Raw genomic sequence first — 24,686 nt, forward strand, 5'->3', positions numbered from 1 at the left:
GAATTCTACCCAAAACCTGGCATCAAGCTGAAAGGATCTGGGTTATCCACGTTCTTTGGGGCTTTTTTCATGAAAATACATTTTAGTTAAGTGAATTCTTGTTCCCCAGAGAAACTATAAGGGAAAGGATTAAGGAAATCTCAGGAAAGCCAGAGAACAGGCTTATACCAAGTCCTAAGCAAAACAGTGTCACCGTATTTTATGACAAGATCATACAAAAGGAGATTCAGATGAAAACAATCTGATGTATTGAAAATATGTTGACAAACTTCTTTCAGCACTGAAAAGCTACCTTTCTGCAATTCATTTAAAGCTCTTGCTCAAGGAGTGCCAGTGGCTCATTGGAAGTCCATCAGTGATTCACTTTATCTAAAGACCTACAGGTGCCAAGGGACCACTATTTGAAGCTAAGGGTGTATTTATGTGAGCTACCCCCTTCTAGGGCCATGTTTCAGATTCTATACGAGATGAACAGTAGAGTCAGAGTTTAAGAGCAGGATGGATGCAGAGTCCTCTTCCTTCTGAGGAAGAGTATCTTAGCCAAATCTGCTTTCTTGATAAAAAGTATAACACAGTGCCATGGGCATTTACCCAACCATTTCAGAATATTAATAGATAATTCCTTGCTGCCAGCACTGTGAAGTTCTGCCCAAAGGGGGAAAAAAAAAGCCACACTGCAGGTGATGCTAACCTACATTCTTCACACCACCAAAGACAGAGCAGCAATAAGGGAACTGCCTGCAGCTGAGCTGACAGTGACAAACTTCAGGTTATACAAAAAGCTTCTTACAAGCTATGCCAAGCAATATTACAAGCAAAGCCAGCAATCTGAACCAGCAGCCCTCTAGTTCTCACTGCCTGTGGTATATTCCCACCTTCAGCAAAAATCCTTCAGGGCAGCGAGAACAGCAGTAAACCTGTCATTAACAGCCATAGTACTGTCACATCAGTGACTCTCCTGTGTGTCAGCTACAGTCTTTAACTCAGCTGTTTGCCTCACTGGGGAGAGCTTTCTTTGATTGTCAGGAAATAGAACATATACATTGGTCCTTCATAAACACATACAAGCTCTCCAGAGCACAAACAAAACAATCATGTACTTTGGTAAGTTTGTGTGTGCATGCGCGCATGTGTGTGTGTGTGCATGCGAGTGTGTGTGTGCACTTTTTTTTAACCAAACCAGAAGAAGCCCATGTGAATATCTCTGCATATAAAATAGTGTGGGATAACTTGCTTGTAATCTGTCATGTACAATGAGCAATTGCCACTCATTTCACTATACCAACACTGGAAAATAAATTATTTTTAGACATGGTTTGGTACGCACACTGCTACAGTCCTTGAATAGCAGCCAATGAGTTGGATGCAAGAGTATAAGACTACTTCACACAGATCAGTACCTTGGGCATTGGTGTCTGTAGGCACAAAAGAGAGTTCTTTCTTCACATCTCATCAGCCTTTGTGCCAGTGTCAATATCAATTAAAAGCAACCACCACCAACAGGGGAGCATATCTGTTCTGCAATTCAAGGTGCTATTTTATTCTTTATTACAGATAACAGCTCATTCTGAAGCATCTGATTTAAGCCGTGCTTTATAAAAATTACTTTTTGTTACAATTGTAACAGTTACGAGGGAAGCAAGATGCCATAGTGGTGATATGACTGCATTTGGAAAAAGTAGCATGTGCTTTACAAGAACAGAGAACATCGAAACAGCATACTAAGGCCACCAAATTCACATGTCCTGTTACTTATTACTCCAGCTGCTCCATTGTATCAGCATGGACCATATTGTAACATGGAAGAAAGAAAGAAAGCACTGAGATCAGTAGGAACACTGGTAGCGCAGCTGAGACAGAGGGAAGTAAACATATGAACCTTTCTTCCAGTTTTTAAGTCTGTGGGAACGTAATCCCAACAAGTAGTGACTAAGGGTTTGTCTATTCCAATGGTGCTCAACTTTTTGTCCCTATAGACCAGATGAGGGATGTAAACCAGTCCAGAGGCCAGATCCCACTGGTGGGGTTGATCCACAGGTCTTATCCTGCGTAGGGTTAGTGCTTGGCCATGAATTCAACCCAGTGTGCTGACCCAGCCCTGCACATCAGATCTAGCTGTGGACCACTCTTTGGAAGCTGCAGCAATTAATTCTGGCACCATTTGCCCACTCCCCGCCCCCACTGCCAAATTTCCAGATCATGAGCTAGATGACACAGCTCCATGGGCTATATCTGGCCTCATGGGCTGGAGTTTGAGCACCACTGGTCTACACAGAAATCATTTAGAAAATTAATCTAAAATAACTTTAAAAGTGGATTAGTTAAATCACACTAAAACCCTGTGTGGATACATTCAGAATTAAACATGGCCTCGGTTCAATTTAGCTTAATTCGTTTATGAAGTGTGCTCAATTTGCTTCTGCATAACTTGTAGATTTAGAGGTTCTGGCTGGCTGAGACTGTGTCTCATTCTGAGAAACCTGGCCTTAGTTATTCACACTTTCATCACTTTTCACCTATACTACTGAGCACTGGGCTTCAGTACTATAGAAACTCCAGTTACTATACAGTATTGCAGGGCATCTCCTCAGTACTGTAAGCATATCAAATCCATGCTGGTTTCTTGTAGAATAGTGAATCAAATTTAAGGAGTAATTTCCTTATCTTTAAGGTACTCAATAAGTTGGACCCAGGCCATCTAGAAGATCCATTATAAGCTCTGGGGTGAAGACTGCAGTTGACAACTTTGCTCCTATAACACAACAGAACTTTCTACAATGAGAGTAAAGCTCCTCTGTGCAAAGGATAACGCTTTCTTGAGATTTGACTCCAGACAGGATGAACTCCCCACAGTCAGAGCCCTCTAATAAATATACAGTAATATGTATGCACTGCAGAACAAAGGCACTCCACTGCACACACTTCTGCCCCTGGGGAGAGAATGAGAGAACAGACAGCATGTTGTAGATGTCAGTCATGTTGCTTAATGAACTACTAGAAGTCACCCAGGTACTACGGTGATAAGTGCTGCATAAGAATCTATATAGAATAAATTCATATGAAAGTGCTGTTTTCAATCTAGTCATTATTATTTGGCTGACTTCTTGAAGGTGTTACAAGAAGAGGATTATGTAATAAGAGATGAGAAGTCAAGTAGAGGGACAGGTTTGGTAAATGAGAAACTGGAACTGATATAGTAGGAAACAGGAAGTCAGTAAAGGGACCAAATAAAGGAGATGTCATGGTCAGACAGGTGAACAAACAGCTTCCATTGTCTTTGCAAGGGATAAATTTATAATACATATTGTTACTTTTGTCACACATTCAGTATTACCACATTCTTACCTGTACCCTGGAATAAATGTCATGGTCTCAAATGCTAAACAAAATGATCAGCCATATGGTCGGCACATGAATATGCAATGGTATGGCCTAAACATTTTATCATCATCTGGAGTTGGGTGTATTTCCCACACATGAAAAGCGACAAGCAGTTATATGTCATATGTCATTATGTATTCTGGATATACCATATATGGTAAAGAAATGTTATAGAGAATTTTTTTCCATTTAAATTCATTTTTATTAATTCATTTTTATACCACTCCATTAACTTGAATGCAAAGAGGTCAGAAAGAGATAAAGAAAATTCGAAAAATAATGTTAGTTTTCAAATACACATCTGTGTCACCTCTTCGAAAGTCTAAGGGGTGTCTTAGGTTCTTCCTTAGCTACAAGTATGAGTTGGTTTAAAACAGTTTTACTAAGTTTCATTTGGGTTTTGGGAAATGGAGTAGAAAGGGAACCAGAAGTAGTAGCTACCCTCATTCTTTTAAAAGACTCTGTCTTGTAATAACATGGTGCTAGAACAATCAGTGGGTATGGGATAGGCCTTTGGAGTTCCTCATCGATCTGCAGTTCTAATAATCAGTTTTAAAAAAGATGATGGGATACAAAACTAATTTTCAAACAGACGCTGCAACTCTGCCTGCTATTTTATACTTGACAATATGTGGAGATGTACTAGTAGCAGTTACGTGTTTTTTAGACCATCACACCTGTGACTGAACAATTTTCCTCTTTCTATTGAAGTCTTGGCCTCTCTGGATCCAGCTAAAATAGGGGTGCTCAACCCCCAGCCCACTGGGCAGATCTGGCCTGCAAGTCCCTGACAGGTCTGGAGGGGAACGGTGGAAGTGATAACTGCCACTCCCCTGCCGCCAGACTTCCAGACCCCTGGGGAGCCTGAAGGGCCAGATAGCATGGCCCTGTAAGCTATACTGGGCACACGGGGCTGGGTTGAGGAATTTTAGGGCTCAATCCAGGTGTGCTGGGCTGAGGCAGTGTCAACCCCATGAGGGATCCAGCCCTGCACCACTCACCTGGCCCATGAGGCCAAAAGGTTCAGCTCAACCTTTTGGCCCTGTGCTAAAGTATCCCTCCCAAGGACAATTTGTTCTGAGTCTAAACTGAATGAACTAACTTTTGTCAAATAGTGGGTATTTTGAAAACAATTCTCGAGAGATCTTTTGCTGCCTCCTCCCCGCCAACTTCACAGTCTTCTCCGCACCTCGCCCCTGCCCAGCTAATTCAGACTACACAAGTTGAAAAGCATGCTGTGCTATCATATCTTTCAGAAAGAAAATATAAACAGGTCTCACAAAGGGCAACTTAAGATAAGTGTTTGCCAAGTTGTTGCCTCCTCCCATGGTTACCGTCCAGACAAAGAGTGTTTGTTCAAATAGAAACTCAACTGTAAAGATTGCCAAGTCCTCACTCTCTCTTAGGGAACTAGTGTTTTTTTAGAAAGTCCGACTGTTATAATATTGGCAATGCCCCACTATTGCAGGTACAACCAGGCAGTTAGATGCTTAAATATTATCAACTACACCCACCATTATTTCTGTGTCAAAATTTCGAACGTGACAACCGAGGTCCTTTTCAGAAACTAGCAACTAGCAACCACTATCTTTGTCCACCCAGTTCAATTTTAAACTAATTAAAATTTTTAAAACAACCCAACATCATCACAAACAGGTTAAGCAGGGAAAACAATATATTGATGATCTTATACTATTTCCCCTGTCAGTATCACAAGACTTACCAGAATGCAATGGATGGGTGACCTGGGAGTCGCTTCTGATTCATGCTGTTGCCAGAAGAAAGGCTGCTTTATGAAGAGGAGGAACCATGACCTAATCACTAAAGCTATACATTTTTAAGTGTTTATTCCCTTAGAATATGTGGATTAATATGGAAGAACAGCATGTTTGCCTTATCTTCATATACAGATTTTCCCAGCTAAAGTGATGATGAGATTAGTAGTGATGAGATTAGTGATTTCATAACTCAACTGCATCTCAGTTCAAGCCACAGGTCAGTCTCTCAACAGCAGAAAATCAGGTTAGGGAAAGATAATTGATTTTTTTCCCCATCAAAAGAAAGAGGAAGGACTCTCACACCAGGCCAAATTGTGGTGTGGTCTTTTACAGTCACTCAAGAGTATAGAGCAAGACATCCACACACAAACACACACTGGCACTGCTATGCCTGGTATCCCTGCAACTCTTGCATTCACAGCATGATAGGGAAAAACCAGGACTATGCACTCATTATTTCTCCCTCAGGTCTCATGTAGATGAGTCAAGAGAAACAAGCTTCATTTCTTCATTCACTAAGAAATAACTTCTTCACCACAAAAGATGGTCAATCACCACTGTCATATGTGCTGCTTCTCTACCATATTATGGCCTGTAGGCGGTAGCCTGCCTGTCTTAGAGGTACCTATACTAACAGTGGCTGAAAATTAGTATTGAAGTCAATCAGGACTTGTAGTAGAGATGATATATTTTATTAGATCAAGATTTTGGCAAAGTAGTATTGAAGTCAGTTATTCTACTACCTCCTTGGTCAGCGTGTTTAAATAAGAGGGTGATTGGCTAACAGACATTGGGAAAATGCATCAACAACCCTGGTTTAAAAACTGATGATTTTGGGTAACTGCTAGAGTCCTCCAGTCAAAAGTAATTGTTGGACATCTGTTAGCCTAGTTCTTATCTAAACTTTTAGTAGTCAGAAAGAAGAGAGTTACAGTGCAGAGTGCAGTCACTGTTTCCATGATTCTGTTGTGTGAATGGGCCAGATTTTTGCAAGGACTGCCCTATGTTTGTGTTATTTTTCTTGGTGCTTTGTAAAAGGACATAATAGAAATGAGTGATTATTATCAAATAAAAAGATAAATTCTTATAATGTACTCGTTTTCTAGATGGAGTAAAAACACTTCAGATTTACTTAGCAATTTACAGTCCAGACATCCTCTGTGGGGCATGGTTTTGTTATGCTTTTGCACACGGACATAAGATCTCTTTGCAACTCCCATGGCAGCAGCATAACTTTACAAAAACTCACTATGTTCAAGTTTGTCCCTAAGAAAGTATATCTTCCAACAACATCATTTATGTTTTCTTCCTACTCAATTTTTCACTCACAGGTCATCCAAATACCATTGTGCTCTGCATGGGTAGAGAGGGTGATTGGGGAAGAGAAGGTTTGCAGCATCAGTCAAGATATTATTTTGATGCTTGGTTATTCCTCTATTCCCTAGTATTAAGAATCAGCCTTAGCAGATAGTAGATTGCTCAGCCTCCCTCAAAAATATAAAGTTAGGAAGGTACCTACAAAAACTAAAGTGAGAAGGCCAGTTACAGAGTTGTGTGAAGGAGAGATTTTTCCAGTCACTGGAACCAAAGAAAGATATATATTTTTGACAATTCAACAACTCATGACAATTTTGCTTTTTGTCAAACTGAACATTTAGTTTCAATTTCAAGTATTTAATTAAAAAAAAAACAAAATTAACAAAACTGGGGGGAATTTCTGCATTAAATGTTTCAATATTTTTCAGAACCTTTTCCAGTTCATTTGTTTTTTTCAGATAAAAACAATTCACCAAAACTGAAATAATTTTTTTAAAATTCCAGCTGATCAGAAGCTAACATTTCCTTTTGGTTACAACAAAAAAAAAAGGTAAAGTGAAAAATTTCACCCGCACGTTCGCAACAGATATAGTTAAGTAGGAAGAGGAATCCATGGATTCCAGGGATTAAGCAAGAAGAGTGGAAGTAACTTTGCCTGATTTAGGGTGCTGTTACACCTTACGCTGTTAACTGACAAAATGTTAATCGATTTAGTGCTGTTCAGCTTCATGGAGCAGTCACACCTTAAAGGTGAAAAACCATCTCTGACTGTTCTTCACCTGCACAGCTGTGACTTGCCAATAGAGGCTTGGTGAGCAGGGGTGGGATTTCTCCCACTGGGCAGAACTTCTCCCACTGGGCAGAGCAAGCGGTTGCAGCCCCAGAGTGCCCAACGGCCATGGTGCCTTCTGCCACCACCCGGACTGGCTGGCTACTTGAGTTCTGAGTGGCTCTGGAGTCCCCATGCCATGCCACCCCTGCCTGAGCTCTGGAAAGGATTGGGCTCCTCAGAGCTCAGGTGGTACCTGGCTGGCCGGCAGCCTAACCAGCAGCAGCACAGGGGAGTGACCTCCAGAGGAAAAAAAGGATGGGGCCACCCCAAATCCAGATATATGCCCCAGCAGGCCCAGGCAGCAGGAATAGAGCGGAGCTCAGCAGCTGTAGTGTGGCAGCCAAGGCCACTTCTCGCTGACCCTGTGCTCTGCCACACTGTGCAGGGTCCAGCCATTGCCTCCCCCTGCATGTCTTGCCCCACAGTGGCCACAGTTGGCAGGCACCTGAAAACCATGACCCCCCACACCAGCCAGATGGCTCTGAGCACAGGGCTCAGCGCTGCCTGTTCAGTCTGGGATGGTACAGAGCAGAAAGAGAGGTTGCATCACTCATAGCCATCTCCCATGCCCTGCAGGGGTGGGAAGTCCAGTCCCTCTATCCACTCCCCACAGCATGTCTCTGTACCACTGGGACCAAGCAGAGCAAGTGAGCTTCACAGCTGCAGCACTGGCTCTGGCTGATGGGAGCAGAGAGGGAACAGGGATGGGACTTCCTGCCCCTGCTGGACTTGGGGGTGGCTATGAGCAGCACAGCCTCTCCGCCTACTCTGTACAGCCCTAGCCTAGATAGACAGCTCTGAGCCCCACACTCCATGCCTGGAACCACCCAGCTGCTACTGAAGGCTCAGGGGCTTTAGGCACCTACCAACCATAGCTGCTGATGGGTAAGCCAGGCAGAGCAAGCCAGCAGACAGACCCTGCACAGCTTGGCAGAGCACAGGGTCAGCAGGAACCAGCCCTGGGCTGCCACACTGCAGCTGCCAATCTCCACCCTGCTCCAGCCACCTGGCTGTGCCAAGACTTATGTCCGGGACCTGGGGGCACAGGCACCAGGCCAGGGATATAATATATAAAATATTATTTATTTTGTTTATTTTTGTTTTTTAATTTGTATCCAAAGCCAAATTAGCCAAAACTAATTCCATATCCAAGAGTCCAGAACCATAAGTGGCCCTACTACCTGCAAACATCCTCCACCCACACCTGGGGCTTCACATGTTTCCAAAACCTTTGGCGGGCATCCTACTTGCAGGCCCAAGCCCAAAGGCTTGGTGTTTGGATGCCCCCGTGTTTTGCTTGCCCTTAGCCATAAGGCCCCCCGAGCAAGCAAGGGACCAGGTGGGGAATATGCTGCAGTGGAGTGTGGAGCTGGGTGCAGGTTCAAATAACGGGTCAGTGGGGGGGTGAGCACCAGCCTGTCACCCCCCCACAGGCACCATGGCCTGAGTCCAGCTCCAGTATTTGGAACAGCAAGCCGTTTCTGGAGGAACTGCATCTGCTAGACACTGCAGGGCTGCGGTGCTGGCTCTGCCTGGCAGAAGTAGCAGGACAGAGGCAGCATTGTCCATCCCCACTGCACCCCAGGATCCTCACTCACCCTTGAGTCAGGAGAGGCCACTGCATTCTGGGATCCTGCAGGAATTCAACTTGGGTGGAATAGCTGTCTCGAGTGGCAACACCTTAATGGAACAGGAGCAAAATTGGGCAGATTAGAGATAAGTCTACACTGGAGTGGCATAACTTTAAGACAAATAACAAGTGCTTTAAGCCATTTAAAAGTTGTTAACACGCAGCCAAATCCAGAGGTTAAGAGCTCCAGAAGCCACCTAAAATTACTGTGCAACAAGGCCCTTAAGTGGAAGCTGATGCAACATGTGAACCTCTGGGTACACACCTGGACTCTGCACTGGTAGAAGTTCTCTCATTTAAGACATTCACCCATATAAAAGCTTGCATCTGGAATTCTTCTGATGCTGAATGGAAATCAGGATGTTAAAAATGCAAAGAATACAGTAAGGATCATCTAGGTCAAATACTGTTAGCTACTGCCAGCAATGCTGTCAGCTGCTTTTAAACTGCATTAAAAGTTTTGGAAAGCTGACAAAATTAAGAGGTTTCAACCAAAGCAGACTATAAATGTGACAAGGTTCCAATAGAAATTAGACTTAAAGATAAAAATAGATTTTTCACCCCTTAAATTGCAATGTATAGTGCCAAAACCTTTATTAATAAAACATTTTTGGTGAGGTAATATTCAGATGAAAGTTAGAAATTCCAAGTTCTGGCTATCTACTGTACAGGCTGACCAAGATCAGTCCTAAGGATTGAGTTTTGTTCTTGTCAAATGTCCAGTCAAATTTAGATCTGGATGTTGAAAACAGATATAGTGATGAGTCACTGATGTACAGCTAAAATAAATCATTTATGAATGATACAAGACCTGAGAAATAAGGTTTTTAAAATAGTAAAAACACTTGCAAGTAACATTGGGTAGTCATAATTTTGAAAAGTAATAAGAGTATGGGGTTAGCTATGTCTAAAATGTGCGCATATTTTGATATGATTTTTAAGTTTTATGTCATGGTTTTATCTCCTTTGTGTGTGTTCATCTTCAATTAGTTCATTATTAAAAAAAACAAAACAAAGAAAACAACAAAAACCCAACAATCTTTTTAGTATTTTGTATGAGGAGGAGCCAAACTAACCGCTCTGGAGAATGGAGAATTAACTCTTTTCCCAGAACAGCTACAGAATAGATACAGTTACCGCAAGGTTCCCCACATTGCTCCAGCGTTTGATATGAAAAGACCTGCTATGAGGATAAAATGATAGTTCTGTTTCCCACAGTCCTTCAGGACTTTTCCGTTTGGCTGAGAAAGGCAGCAAGAATACCCACTGGGATATTTTATGCTGTGGAAAACTGCCCATCAAGAACTGGACTAAGAAGATCAGCTCAGGTTACATATGCAGCTAAACATTACCAGGCTTAGTTAACTCTGCAATAAGTACTGATTGGATAGTTCTTGGCTTTAAAATAATCCCACCAGAATTTGAAACTCAGAAGGAAGCTTTAGGAGAAATTATTTCAACAGTATGTTACATACAAGGTACGCAACAATTATCTCCCCTGACACAAATATTAACTCCAGCTTTTGAAAACTCATTAAGAATTTTTCATTGGAACCCTTATCAATGAAGATACTGTACAACAGACATTACATTCCTTCTTTGGAACTGGAAGAATTTCACTGTACAGATAAAGAATTTAGATAAATAAAGAGCAGAGAATCAATAGGAGGAAAAGCAGAAGAGACTGGAAACTCATAAGAATCTTCACCAAATATGTACACTGTTAAGAAGCTCAAGCACAGATTAAAATATTAGGGCATGGGATAGCTATAAGTCCATCCTTTTGTCATATGCCCATCTCTGTAGTATCAAATATCTCAGTGAGGATGGTAAGACTATAACCTATTAATGACAAGCATGTTTCCTAGCATGCTTGTATTAGACACTGAAGAAAAATATCACCCATTTTGTAAGAAACTACACTGAACAAGGCAGATGCAGATTTTCATAGTCACTGCTAACAGAGAGAAAACCAGAAGTGTTTTGGAAATGTTGGCCTACCTTGGAATGATCTGGGTAATTTTGGCCTACCACTCCTGAAGTATTTCCAACCCCTACTGTATAAGACTACATGGTGAGCAATTTAATCTCTATCTGTTATGGGAAAATGAGAAAATGTTTAGATAAAATTGTAATGGTACCTACTGCCTTAAAGATTTACATATTTTTTCTGATTAATACTCTTCAGTACTATGTTAAAAGATCCCACATTCTAATATAATAAAAGACTTACCACTTCTGGCTGCATGTCTGTCTGTCCATAATGCTCCATGCCAAATGCTCATGTGTGGCCTGGAGCCTTACAGATGGAGAGACAGACAGGCAGAGGCAGTTGGAGCCAGGCTGTGCTCCCCATTGCAGGGCATGGCAGAGGGACTGGCCGTGTGGGGGCCATGACTTGCAACTGTGTGGGGGGGAGCATGGCCCATGGCTGCAGAATGCCACGCAGGCAGTGGGCAGGGGGGCACGGGATTGCCTGCTGGCTGCAGCACATGGCCATGGGATGGGGCACACCCCCGTGCTCGCTCCCCATGCAGCACCCTGTAGCCACGTGCCATGCCCCCCCTACACCATGCCACCCCATGCGAGGAGCACCCGCCAGCTGTAGACCACAAGGCAGGGGCCATGGTGCACGGGTACGCAGCCATAGTGTGCTGCACAGGAAGCCAGCATGGGGGTAATGGCCCGGGGGGGTATGGTGCATGTCTGCATGGTGCTGTGAGGGCAGAGGCCAGAGAGGCGTGGCCACTTGTCATGCACGGCATGCAGGAGGGGTGGGGCGCGGATCCACACGGTGCCACATGGGGAGCAGGCATACGGGGTGCTGGCAGCGCCCACTGCCTGTAGCAGGCAGCTGCAGGGTAGGGTGCACCCCCCTGCCCGCTCTCTGCATGACACCATGCAGCCGTGTGCCTGCCTCCCCCCCCCCCAACCCCGTGCAGGGAGAGTCTGCTAGCTGTGGGCAACAGGTGGGGCATGGTGCCGAGGGGAGGCCCATGACCACACAGTGCTGCAAGGGCAGTGGGCATGGGCAGCATCGCCAGTTACAGCACATAGCTGTGGGGTGGGGCATGCCCCCCATGCCCTATGCAGCACCCTCCAGTGGCACACCATGCCCCCCCTGCCCCGCACGGGGAGAGCGCGCCAACTGACCAGGCCACAGTTGGAGTGCTGCGTCCAGTTCTGGACGCTGCACTTCAGGAGGGATGTGGACAGCATTGAGAGGGTCCAGAGAGGGCCACTCACATGATCAGGGGCAGCAGGGCAGGCCGTACGAGGAGAGGCTACAAGACCTGAACCTGTTCAGCCTCCACAAGAGAAGGCTGGAGGGGATCTGGTGGCTGTCTATAAATTGGCCAAGGGAGACCAGCAGGCAATGGGAGAGTTCCTGTTCCCCCGAGCACCACTGGGAGTAACAAGGAATAATGGCCAAAGATGACGGAGAGTAGATTCAGGCTAGATATCAGGAGGCACTACTTCAGGGCGGCTAGGATCTGGAACCAACTTCCAAGGGAAGTGGTGCTTGCCCCTACCCTGGGGGGTCTTTAAAAGGAGGCTAGATAGACACCTAGCTGGGGTCGTTTGACCCCAGCATTCTTTCCTGCCCATGGCAGGGGGTCAGACTTGATGATCTGCTCAGGTCCCTTCCGACCCTACCTACTATAGGATTGCGGCCATGGGGTATGCAGGGGGGCATGGTGCATGGCTGCAGCGTGCTGTGAGGGAAAGGGGTATGGGGGGCATGCCCCCCATGCCCACTCCTCAGGCAGCACCCTGCAACTGCATGCCACACCCCCTGCATGCCCTCTGACACATCCATGGGCCATGCCCCATGCCATGTAGCTGCAGGCAGCAGGCACTCCCCACGCCGTGGCCATGCCACATGCCACCCCCCCCCGCATACAGCTGCACACCATGCCCTCCCGCATGCCCTACACCACACCCCAGAGCCAAGACCCACACCACATGGCTGCAGCGAGCAGGAGCTCCCCCCACTGTAGCCACACCCCACACTACACCCTGCAGCCATGCACCAGTCCCCCCCACGTGCTCTGCACCACAACTCAGGGCCTCACCATGCAGCTGCAGCCAGCGGATGCTCCCCATGCCATGTCCACTCCCCATGCCATGCCCTGCCCTGTGGCCTCATGCCACCCCACCATGCAGCCACACACCACACCCCTCACACCCGCCCTGTGCCACATCAAGTGCTCCCTGTGCCTTGGCCACTCCCCACATCATGCCTGGTGGCCATACACTACCCTACCCCTGCACAGCTGTGCGCCACACTCCCTCACATGCAGAGCGGTGGGGAGGGAGGTGGAGTGAGGCTGGACCAAGAGTGGCAGGGGGAGCGGAACATGACCCAAAGCAGAGGCAGGGTTGGGGAGCAGGCCAGGACCCAGAGCAGTAGCAGGGGGGTGGGGGAATGGGGCAACACCTGGAGCAGCAGCAAAAGGAGGAGTGGGGCAGGACCCAGAGTGGCAGCGGGAGAATGGGGAGCAGGACTGGACACGGAGCAGTGTGGGGAAGGCATGGGGCCAGATGCTGGTCTCCATCCCCGTCCCCCTGTCATTCATGATGGGCATTTTGCTAGTAGTTTTATAATTATCTTTTCTGACATATTATTATATGTATTGATTATATAATAATCACTTATATTTCTGATTCCTTAGAAATCCTAATAATAGTTTTCTAAACTTTATGAACCAGAACTTCTTTAATTTTCTTCTGTTCTAGTCACATATTCATGAATGGCGCGTGCCCCCGGCAGCTGGGGTGGGGCACAGCTGCACTGGTGGCAGCAGGAGTGCGGCAGCACTAGGTGCGGAGTTCCCACAGATGCTACTGGTGCTGGTGGCAGTGGGAGGGGGTGGCAAGTGCTGACCAGGGGTCAGTGACCACCTTCAGGTGCTGCCGCCAGCGGCAGCCAGTGGCTATCGCAGACTGCCCACAGATGATGCTGGCAGTGTCGGCAGCAGGGTGGTGAGCAGCGGCCACCCACAGGGGCCTCTTTTGCAGGGGTTGCACAGCCATGCTCATGGGGTGCATGTGCACCTATGTGCACCCCCCACACATCGCCCCTGAACATATTCGCTCAATTAGCCCTGAAACAGTTATACCAACATGGCCAAACCTGTTTTGCTTGCTTACATGATATCTTTAAATTTTGATCCTTGCCCTTAGAAGGTAATGGTGACCGTCATTATTGCCATTTACACTTGATATTCAAGCTCCCAAAGTGGCCTCTGAGGTTTTTGCAAAGATCCTTATGGAGACTTTTAAGAACACTTGCCCAGCACTTATCAAGGCCCACACTATCAATTTATCCATTTTATCCAACTTTGATCAGACAAACTTTGCAAGATAGATATCTAAGAATGGCATAAAACAGGGATAGGCAACCTGCAGTGCAAGTGGCATGGGCAGCCTCTCTGTGTGGCATGCGGCAAACTGGATAGAAAAGAGGGAGCACAGTGGCAGATGGAGCAGGAAGCAGAAAGCAGAGCAGCAAATCGGGCAGGGAAAGTAGATTGGAGGAGCATTTGGGGAGGGTATGATGCTAATTTGGGGCATTGCTATCACAAAGGTTGGTCCCCACTGGTATAATAGACATTATACTGATACTCTCCTCTGCCCTCTGTGCTATCAATCTGCCTATTGCATATTCCATGTTTTCCCCAAAAGTGGACATAAGTGAAATCTCCATGTAGAAGACCCATGTGCCACAATCTACAGCATTGGTTACAAAACTCAGAGTCCAGCTTATTTCAGAAAAATGTTGCCTTTAATTTTGTAAGTATATTGTTTTCTAGTAAGATTTGAGGGGGAGCAAAGAATAAATCTCATTGTTATCATACTGTAGCTCTGAAAACACTTTGTTGCTATATGTGTACATGTATTTATTCATATTTGTATTATATAGCCATAAGCTCCTAGGTGTTAGAGTTGACAAGGTAGAGTGAGACAGTATATCCTCTGATATACTATCAGTGAAATTTAATCTCATTGTACCACTAGAATAGGAGGGAAGGAAGAAATAAGGCTTATGGGGATTTCTCTGAAGAATAATTGGTGAAACTTTCATCTCGTTTATAATTCTGTGTTATCTAAGCCCACGATTCTGTTCACAAACTGGCCAGCTAGAATTTCCTCATTAACTTTAATAGGGAAGGACTCCAGCAAGACATTCAGAACCTGCTATTCTACTCAAGCAAACTCCCTATGAAGTCATTAAATGAAACAGAGATTACAAAGGTGAAATGAGGAAGATTGTTGTATTGTGTATGGCCAGTTGGAAGCTGAAGACCACAATAATCAAGAGAACGCTGAGCCAGGGAGGGAAAGGCAGAAGCTTTCTCTTGTGAAAGTAAAAAAAAAAATCCAGAAAAATTTGCTTCCTTTTTTTTCTTTTTTAAATCAGACAAACCAAATTCTTTCACATGGAGAAATATCCAAATTCTTAATTAGATGAATTTTGGATTTTTGAAGCCTGCGCTAACAAAATCCATGATTTCAGTACCTAAACTTAAATCAGTACAGGTCCACAGTTTACCATCACTGCTTAGGAGGAAAAAGAAGATAAAGGTTAGGACTGATGTTTGGGTTATGGGCGAGTTACATCGTGATGGCCACATAATCTAATTTAGTTCATGCAGGTCCAGACCTTACACTTAGACCGACCTAACTAAGGAATCTAAGAGTGAACAAACAGAAGTTCAGGAAGGCTAGATTGGTCTAAAAATGGCCAACCCAATGTAAGGGTACTTCAGAGGTAGTCTAATGAGACAATCTAACTGAACTTCTGTACAGTTCATATCATAGCCCAAGACTGGAAAAGCCCAGCTGCTGGCCCCAGCCCCAGGGCTGCACTTTTCCTACTCACCTCCACTAACACAGGGCTATTTTTAGCCCCCCGGCCCCTTGCCCCTCCCCTAGACAGACAGCCCCCCCCACCCCCAATCAGCCCCCCAACCTGAACCCGCCAAACCCCCATCCTGTAAACCACTCCCAGTGCCAGTTTTACCGGTGCAGTGAGCCAAGGAAGTAAATCGGGGTAGAGAGACAGGCAGGAGGGATTGGGGGTGGGGACGTGCAGGAGGATTTTTTGTCTGGGGTGGGAGGAGGGTTAGAGAGCTAAAAAGAGGCCCCTGTTCTCAGGAGGGAGACAGCTTCCCCATGGACCCCACTAGCTCCCTTGATCCCACCAAATTCTCCTGGACCTTACCAACCTCTCCTGCAAACCCTGCTACCCCTCCATCCCCCCAAACCCCTCTGCAGACCCCACTTGTCCCCAGCTATCCCCCCTCCCACGGACTCTACCTGTCCTCATCCCCGCAATTCCCCTCATGCACCCCACTTGTGCCCCAATTCCCCTCATGGACCCCGCTTGCCCTCCAGTTCTATCAATCCCCCCACAGATGCCACCTGCCCCAATCCCCTCAATCCCTCATATAGACCCCACTTGCCACCAATCTCCCCAACCCCCTCACAGACCCTGCTTGCCCCTCTAATAGCACCCCCATCCTGACCTTCCTTAGATCTGGTAGCCATTTTTAACTCGATCTAACTTCTCCCTAAACTCCCCAAATGTCTGTATGTTTCCAAAGAAGGACCAAATTTTGACTAAAGTTCTGTAATATAATTTTTTAACCTTTAAGTTATAGTTAAACTTCTTGCGTGGAAGTATTAGTATTAATTGATCTTACCAATATCTAGTCAGCCTTTTTTTCCTGCTAGAAGTTCAGCAGATTTCTTAGCTTGTTGTTCTCATACCAAGCTATATATTTCTGCTTTACCTAAAGGAAAAATTGAATGGGTTAACAGTAGGTTCTCATTGGATGGTTGATTTCAGCAAAGTTAGGATCCACCTTTCTTTTCTTAGCTATTCATACTATTGGCATATGGGCTTTTTAAAAGTATAATTGCTAGACTCAATATATTCAGAACACCAAGAACAAAGAAATGTTTTCTATCTTCTCTCCCTTGTTCTAAATGACTTGCTGAAGCAAAATTTCAGTGAGAGATTAATGCATCTCTTTCAGAGATAAGAATTTCTAACAAACAGGAAAATTTGAGTGCTAATTATCACTATGAATTGGAATAATGTTCCTCCTTAGGAGATTTCCAGTTTTGAATTTCTGTGGCCAAAGAAAAGAACTTGCCTTTCTTTCTTATATATTATGCTAATTAATTTATTTTAAACAATGAGTATGATCCTATTTCCTTAGTTTCCCCCCTTTATTGTATGTTTAATATAATTCAGAGCTGGGGGCTTTGGGAGAGATTTAGAAGGGAAAGTTGCTTTTGGTAGGATGGTGCTCCCCCCTCTCTACTTCCTCCCCACTCCCTTCCTGCAGATAGCACTGGGGGGAAGGGGGCTTCATCAGCCCAGTCCTGATTGTGGGACAGGCAGGCAGGCTTGATCCTCAAAAATGTTGGCCCCCACTGCCCTAAATAATGAGGACCTCACAATGAACGACAATTTGGTGCAAGAAACACAATACCTAATACTGCACTCCTTAGAAAGCCATCAGTTCTGTCTGGACAAAAATTGCAATGTGAGACCTCTTATTTTGGCAAACAATTTATAGAGTATAAGTTTGCACAGTTCTTGAACAGATTCTCCTTTCCTTGGAGCTGAAACCTCATTTTGGGGAATAAGTTAAGGCTTTATATTTTAACATACTGTTGATAAGAAGAGTAACAATGGATTCATAATTACAGGAAGTTCTCTCTCACACACGAGCAAGAAGAGTAAACCATTGGTTGATCTTGGCTTAAATTCATAACAGTTTAGGTGTTTTAAACATATTCAACTGAAATAAATATAAAGTAGCTTCAAGGAGAATTACAAACTCTCTCCTTTATGTGGCTCTGTAGAACAACATAATGAGCGAAATACCAGCCAACAGCCATACATAGAGGTTAGCAGTCCTTACAAGAGCTACCTGTTATGCCAAAGACCAGGAAAACATCAGACATTGTGGTATCATGGCAGTCACTTCCTAGATAAGACAACTATTTCTATTCTAGGCCCAGTTTTGGTCCCTGCTCTAATTCACCAAAAAGTCTTGCTTACCTTAAAATTGGATTTCCCAAATTTCTACAAAGCTGCAAATGAGTTGGGCAAAGGGTTCCAGAATTGTGATATCCTGACTACATGAATATTCTGTAAAATTCTTAACTTTTTCTCCAAACCTAAAATTAAAAAAAAAAACAACATTAATTTCCTGAACCCTCTTAGCTGAGATCTAGTCAATGGGATCATTGTTAGTTTTTAATTGAGGACAGTACAGGACATAGCCAGTCCTTACAGACAACACAGAATCCCAGGTCTTCTGGAGATTTGGGAGGGTATTTTCTTTAAGAGGTCATTGTGGTGGATAATTAATAAATGTTTTATTATGACTTGCTAATTCTTTTGAATTCACAATTCTGCTCATAGTAGCACACACGCTTACTTGGAAAAACACTTGCCAAAAAAGTCCTGTATCATTTTGTAGTTTCTGGAGATGAAAGCCAAAAATGTAAACAAGGTTTTCTCTCTGTTATTACTGCCTAAGTCAGGGGTAAACAACGTTTTTTTGGCCGGAGTGCCAAAAAAACCACAATGTCTACCTTGGAAGGTGCCAGAGTGCTGGCATGCCAGAAAAACAAAAGGGGTGGGGGGGAGGTACATAGTAGGATACACTGCATAGTAGTATATTTAATAATCATAAATGTTGCCTTTGTTGTTGTGTATTCCTTTTTTGTTGAGAATGTTGCAATGGGAGAGAAAAAAGAGAAATAAGAGAAAAAGGCGAGAGAGAGAGAGAGAGAGAGAGAGAGAGAGAAAGAAAAGGGAGAGCAGAGAGAGAACCAGACACATGCACGCGCACACAGAGAACCACATGCACAAACACAGAGAACCAGAACATACCTAGAACAGACACATGCGCGCACACATCCAGAACCAGACACATGCGTGCACACACAGACACACAGAACCAGATGCACAAGTACACGGAGTCGGGCTCCTGGGCCAATGGACAAAGTCCGCTCTGAAGCACACGTGCACACACCAGTATGGAGCTAATGCTGGAGCCCAGAGCAGATGTTTGCAGCCTCCCAGCTGCAGCCAGCTCAGGCTCTGGGTAGCTGCTGCCAACCATGGCAGGACTTGCAGCCATCCAGCTGCTTGCTGGGAGCAGCCCAGGCTTTGTGGCTGGCAACAGCTGCCTACAGCCCAGGCCTGTGGTGGTGAGCCGAGCAAAATGGCCTTGCGTGCCGTGCTCAGCACACGTGCTGGGGGTTGCTGACCTCTGGCCTAAATCTTAGCTTTTTGGCTAAGATTACCCACCCCATGTTCTGAGCAGCTGAAAACCCCACACAAGAACATGGGTGCTCTGCCACAGTGCTGTACAGGGCCATCTTGGTGTCAGTAGGGGTGGTAGCTATAAACCATACCATTCCAGACCTTAGAGTCAGTGGGAACTGGACTTCAAGCACACAGGGGCATGTTGCAGTTCTGGAGTCATAGTTATGGAATGACAGTTACCCATGCATACATGCTTTCTAGGGGTGTGCGAAGCAGGCCCTATTTGATTAGGATTTGACCCGAATTGGGGACAGTGATTTGATTCATTGATTCGGATCACTGTCCCTGATTTGATTTGGTTGAATCCGAATCTGAAGATTTGATGCTGATTCAGAGAATCAGAGATTCAGACATAGACACAGCTTTAAATGTTTTTTCTACATACCTCAAGGTACCAGCGTAGCTTGTAAACTCTGCAATGCTGGGGTGGATGGAGCATCCTACAGGAGTGTTGGGGGGTCTTCCATGTGCTTGGTGGCAAACCCAGAAGTGGACCTGAAGTACACCCCAGACCAAGGAGGCACCTGTCGCCGAGCCAGGGGAAGTGCTGGAAAGCCCCCCTGCACACTCCCCAGCAGACCTGGAAGTGGACCGGAAGTGCTTCTGGTTCATTTCTGGGTCTGCTGCTGAGCACACTGGGGAGCCCCCCACGCTCCTGTGGGACGCTCCATGTTCCCCAGCATCACAGTGTTCACGAGCTGCCTGCTACCTAAAGGTATGTAGAAAAAACATTTAAAATTGTTTCTATGTCTGAATCACCGAATCCTTCCAAATCTGTTCAAAGCAATTCAGAAGGTTTCGATTCAACTTGGAGAGATTAAAGGGTCCTCTGATTCCCTTTTGGATTCGGAGATTTGGCCACCGAATCAGGCCAAATCTCCACTGAATCAAATCAGGGACCAAAACTTCACATAGCCCTAATGCTTTCTTCCTTCAGATGTCTTTTCCTGTACTCTTCTTACTCTTGAATTAAGGCTGATAGACAATTTCTGGGTACTTTTGTAAGGTCTTTTGCTTTCATTCTGATATTTAAAAAAGACAAAAACCTATTTCACTTCCTCCCTGCTCAGTGGCCGCATAGAATTCCAAGTCTTAATAATAGTATAAGTATTAAGAAAACAATTTTGACTACTCAGCGCTGCTTCCATTTCACTAACTATGCATTCCTTGTAATATTGACCTGCCCTTTATCACTTTTCCTTCTTCCATAACAACCTATTACAATTTTTAAAATTCTGATTTTTTTATACTACCCCAAAATTATAGAAAAAACTTGCGCCTTTACTTCACAGATCTTCATCAGTACTCAGACCCAGAGTTCTGACTGTCTGGGGATGGGCAGAAAGAAGATGGCTTGATAGCGTGCTGGAGGAACCCCTACCCTGTCTTCCTGCTGTCAGCTCTGCCTCAGTTAGAAGATGAGGATACCATTTGAGGTGGGATTATGCATATGCTACCAAACCCAAACAGAGCCTGAACTCAAGGTAGGAGAAACAGGTGCCATCTGAGCGCAGCTCTGTAGGAGCCTACTCCACAGTAACTTTGATGGTGGAAACTGAACTCCGTGGCATCTAAGATCTTTGTCTCATTGACTGACTAGTCTTTTCAATAACATAAAGCTCTGCCCATAGTAAGAAAGGTACTGACAGAGACGTGTGCATTGCAGCAGATCCTGCCTCCCCAAATGTTGAAAGAGTTTGGAACAATATTTGCAGAAAAAGGATTCCTATCACACAAGAGCCATAACACCACATTGTACAGTGGTATGATACAACACCAACTCTGGGACAAGAGCAACAGACTCCCTCTGGTTGTCATCTACTTGACAGTGTCCAACTTGAACACCTTAGATATGTCATTAATGACCTCCAACCAACACCGTACCTAGACTCCTGGTGGCTCTGTGTGAAATTTTAGTATTGGGCCCCTCTTCTCCAGAGATAATGATAATAATAATTTTTAAATTAACATTTTCTGTCCAGGACCCTGCCTCCAACCCATCCGAGAAAAGGATGACTGTGTCAAGTTAGCCATGAGAGACAAACCTGTCCTGGCTTACAGACAGCCCCCCCAATTTCAAACGGCATCTCTCAAGCAACAGGCTAATTCCTGTCCCCAATGAGGCACCCCACCTCACAATGAACCCAAATTCCTGATGTGCTCCCACATCAATACAGACCATATTAATCACTGAACCAAATAACAAGGACTATAACATGAGGTTCATGCACCTGAAACTCTACTAACATTAGATATGCTATCACCCGCTTACAGTGCCCATCTGCTGTCTACATTGGACAGACATGGTGACCTCTACATGTAAGAATGAATGAACACCTATCTGCCTTCAGCTGCAGAAAGACATAAAAGCCTATGGCAGATCACTTCAGTTTCCCTGGACATCCCATCACTGACCTCAGGATTGCTGTTCTCAGGCAGCAAAATTTTTAAAACCAGTTTGAACAGGAAATTTAGAACAATAAATCATCTACAAGCTGGACTGTGTTAAGTACAGTTTAAGCAGGGACTACAGTGTTTTATCTCATTACCTAATTTAGCTTTTGTACCACCCTTTCTTCCTAAGGTTTCTTCACTTATTTACCTGTCCCAGCTCTGCCCCCTTCCCCTTTCTTCCCTTCCTCTCCCACCTCACTTCCCACCTTTTGTATTCAAATAACTCACTCCATGTTATACACTGTTCTCTGTTTGTCTTTTCACAACATCTGATGAAGTGAGCTTGAGTTCAAGAAAGCTTTTACTGTATATATCTCATTTAACTAATGAGATTTAACTAACTAACATTTAGTCAGTCTATAAAGTGCATATCTACCCTGCCTTCCTTCTGGAAGACCCAGAGGAGAGTGCAGCACACATTCTTACATCCCTTGCAGATTTTTCAATTGCCAGAGTTATGATTATCTAATGCTTCAAATTTTACTCTTCGCATCTTTCATATTCTCTTTCTCAGTCTCATACTTCATTTCAAATTAAAATATCTAATGTTATTGTATCTAATGGGATTTTCAGGGAGTTTTCCTTGACGGGGTGTGGGTGGAGGATAGGAAAATGAAAACGCCTATTTGATAAGTATTTTAATTTTATGCACAGTATACTAGTGTCCTCAATGTAATTCTGAAGTATGTTTCAGACTCACAATTAGGTTAAGAGCTGCACATTTTAGTTATATGCTAAGCAGATTTTCACAAAGCAGCTGCAATTGCCAACTACTGCTCTTCTTTTAAACCACAACTGAAAGCCCAAAGCAACGGGAGCTGGCTTCCTTTGGAGCAAATTTCCCTTGGTTCTTGGCTCTTCAATACATTGTCCTCTAAAAATCAGTGTAATCTAACTGGAAAGTTTTATCAGGACTTAACATTCCAGCAAAATCAACAAGGTGAGATTTTTTTTACTAAGGGCAAACTAGACCTATATTAGGCGGAGCCACCTAAATACAGACACGTGTAAACTGAGGTGTAAACTGTGAACTATGTCCATAAAACTGACACTAGATACTTAAACAGCATCAACTTGCCTTGTGTTATTTGTGACCAATGAGGAGTGCAAAACCACAGATGTTGTTTGTTTGTTTGTACCTCACGCTGGGTTTGTCTACACATGCGTTTGATCTGCTAGCAGTTTACTCGCCAAGTAAGCTACTCGTGAGTAAATGCTCCCAGGCAGGCACCTACACATTCAGGGTCTCAGAAGCAGATTTGCTGCTCGTGCCAGCAATTTGCTCTCTCCGCCATTGGCCCTGCACTAGCCCCCTGCAGTAGCCAGGGGGAGCAATAGGCTCCCTCTGGGTGCCAGCCCAGGGGCAGGCAGGGAGCACAGGTCCAGGAGACAGCGGTCTCCTGGTGGGGATTGGGACATTGTTCCCTGCCCCTCGGGGGCTACCTGCTACCCGGGCAGCAAGGAGCTCCTGGCTCTGGCTCCCCAGCTGGGGGCAGGGGACTTGGAAAGAGCTGCAGGGGAGGAGCAGGTCCCAGCCCCACTGTCCTGATCTCCTGGTGGGACAGCTAACAGCAAGCCCCCAGCTGGGTGGAAATCTGGCAGATGGGGCAGAAGGATGGGACCTGCCTTACTCCTGCAGCTCTTTCCAAGCCTTCACCTCAATCACCAGGACAGTTCCCAGTCCCCACTCCGCAATTATGGGGTCGGGGCTGGAGAACCTATTCTCTGTCCAGCTCCACGACCATGCAGTTGGGCAGGGAACATGCTAGACAGCCTCTTCACTGTCCAGTTCAGCAATCATGGAGATGGTCAGGGAACAGGCTCCACAGCCCCCGCCAGCAGGGACCTCCGTGATTGGTGAGCAGGGGCTGGAAGATTCTTATCCAAGCTCTGCAGTTGCAGGGGTCTGTGCTGGGAGATCGTTATCCAAGATAAAGATCTTCTAGCCCTGGTCCCATGACCACAGGGCTCAGGCTTGGAGATAAAGATCTCTCAGCACCAGTGCCATGACTGCAAAGCTGGCACTTCCCAGTGCCAGCCCAATGATCACAGAGCAGGAGATGGGAGCTTCCTGCTGCTGTGATTGGGGAACATTGTCCCCACCCCAGCATCTGGCAGCTGCCAGGGGCAGGGAGCAATCTCCTACCCCCTGCTGCCTGGCTGACAAGGAGGACATTTGCTCCCAGTCAGGGGTCTACACATGCTACTGTGCAGTTACTAATCTCAAGTAAACCTACCACTTCCATGTGCAGGTAATTACGATTAGAGCCAATTATTGTACAGTAAGCATCTGCATGAGTAGTTGCAGATGTTTACTGCTCAGTAATTAGGCTCTACTGCGCAGTAAAGCATCTTGTGTAAATGCACCCACTGTTAATCCTTTTTCTCACAATCTCTATTAAGACCCCGAGTCACACTTCTTTGTGGGATCCCAACTCTCAGATTCCCTTGAACAATGAAAACAGAGAATATTTATTATATTCTCTATCCTCCACCCACACCCCCATCAAGGAAAACTCCCTGAAAATATTGTTATAGACCAGCACACAGCATCAAACCACACTGTGCATTCCAGAAGAATAGCAAAGCTGTCCTGAGGCACTCACCTTAGATCAACCCTTACTTGGGTCACAGTACATCTATACAGAAGGGTACATCTATACAGCACAGAGCAGTACCATGCCAGGTGAGCTCAGGTATCGGCACTAGTATAGATGTGTTACTTTACTCTCCAACTTGAACTCCTCTTTTAATTATTAATGCACCCTGACCCCCTGTACAGAGGTGAGAATAATGGAGCTCTTAAATTCTAGTTAACCCCTTCAGTGTTAAAATGTGGTATTACACACCATGATGCACACACATAATTTAACTGATATTTCAATGAAAGGTAACATTGAGATTAAAAAATGGTATAGCCTTTGAAAAACAAAG

At 45.0% G+C, this 24,686-nt stretch overlaps 1 protein-coding gene across 4 annotated transcripts in view; it reads right to left on the bottom strand.

The window, feature by feature from the left end:
* Positions 1 to 18,135, bottom strand: part of JADE1 (jade family PHD finger 1) — a 117,566-nt gene extending 99,431 nt beyond the window's left edge. For 3 of the 4 annotated variants that reach the window (XR_002092450.2, XM_059722064.1, XM_059722066.1), the window contains exons 1-3: positions 18,021 to 18,135; positions 16,648 to 16,737; positions 8,907 to 8,988 (exon numbers count right to left, since the gene is read on the bottom strand). The gene's annotated coding sequence lies outside the window, so the exon portion shown is untranslated. Of the gene's footprint in view, positions 1 to 8,906; positions 8,989 to 9,203; positions 9,287 to 16,647; positions 16,738 to 18,020 lie in introns of those variants that run through there. The other variant, XM_019494380.2, reaches the window with a different exon arrangement.
* Between the last annotated feature and the right edge of the window lie 6,551 nt (positions 18,136 to 24,686).

This window comes from Alligator mississippiensis, chromosome 2 (genome assembly GCF_030867095.1).
Source record: "Alligator mississippiensis isolate rAllMis1 chromosome 2, rAllMis1, whole genome shotgun sequence".
NCBI lineage: Eukaryota > Metazoa > Chordata > Crocodylia > Alligatoridae > Alligator > Alligator mississippiensis.